Source organism: Triturus cristatus, chromosome 1_1, assembly GCF_964204655.1.
Source record: "Triturus cristatus chromosome 1_1, aTriCri1.1, whole genome shotgun sequence".
Classification (NCBI taxonomy): Eukaryota; Metazoa; Chordata; class Amphibia; order Caudata; family Salamandridae; genus Triturus; species Triturus cristatus.
In genome coordinates, this window is record NC_140579.1 from 963113461 (window position 1) to 963114351 (window position 891).

An 891-nucleotide genomic window follows, 5' to 3' on the forward strand; every position below is an offset into this window, starting at 1 on the left:
GCCACCTGTCAAATCAGTGCTGATGAAATCTTCCAATACTATAAAGGCATAATTGAAAAAGAAAACAAGAAAAATCCCAAATTCATCCCAATTGACCGGATACCAGATGAATGGGAAATTGGAAGTTTATGTAAAGAAATTACACTGCTCGAAGTAACTAAAGCCTTTGATGAATCAGATTTAAAGAAAGCAGTGGGGCCTGATAAAATTGGTCTGAATGACTTAAATAAAGTGCATAGCAGGCAACCAAGACTACTACCCAGAATCTTATCATCTTGGCTATTGATGAGAAGAGTACCAGACAGTATTAAGAAGAACCGGTCAATACTAATACCCAAGAATGTACCGATTAGCAAACTCAAAAAGATAAGTAATTGGCGTCCAATTACTATCGGTACGGCATTCATGAAGTTGTTCACGAAAATATTAACTAAAAGACTCACATTTTTCGTTGAAATAAATACGAGACAAAAAGGCTTCATGAAGGTGCGAGGTTGTCTCGAAAATCTGACTCTTCTGCAAAACATTATAAAAGGGGCACGAAAGAACAGAAGCTCGTTGGCAGTGGTGTTCATAGATATATCAAAAGCTTTTGACTCTGTCAGCCATGGTCATATTCTACAGAGTCTTGAAAGACACAGGGTTCCATCATGCATCAGAGACATAATAAAAGACTTATACACTGACTCAACAACATTTTTCAAGGGAAAAAACAATGAAGCAACTCCAGAAATAACAATGAAGTCAGGAGTTAAGCAAGGTGACTCTTTATCCCCACTGCTGTTTAATATTGCCATGGATCCTCTGATCTGTGATCTTCAGAAAGAAGGCAAGGGCTTCACATTTGGTTCCAATAATCTCATCAAGCAAATCACCGCTCTGGCCTTTCCC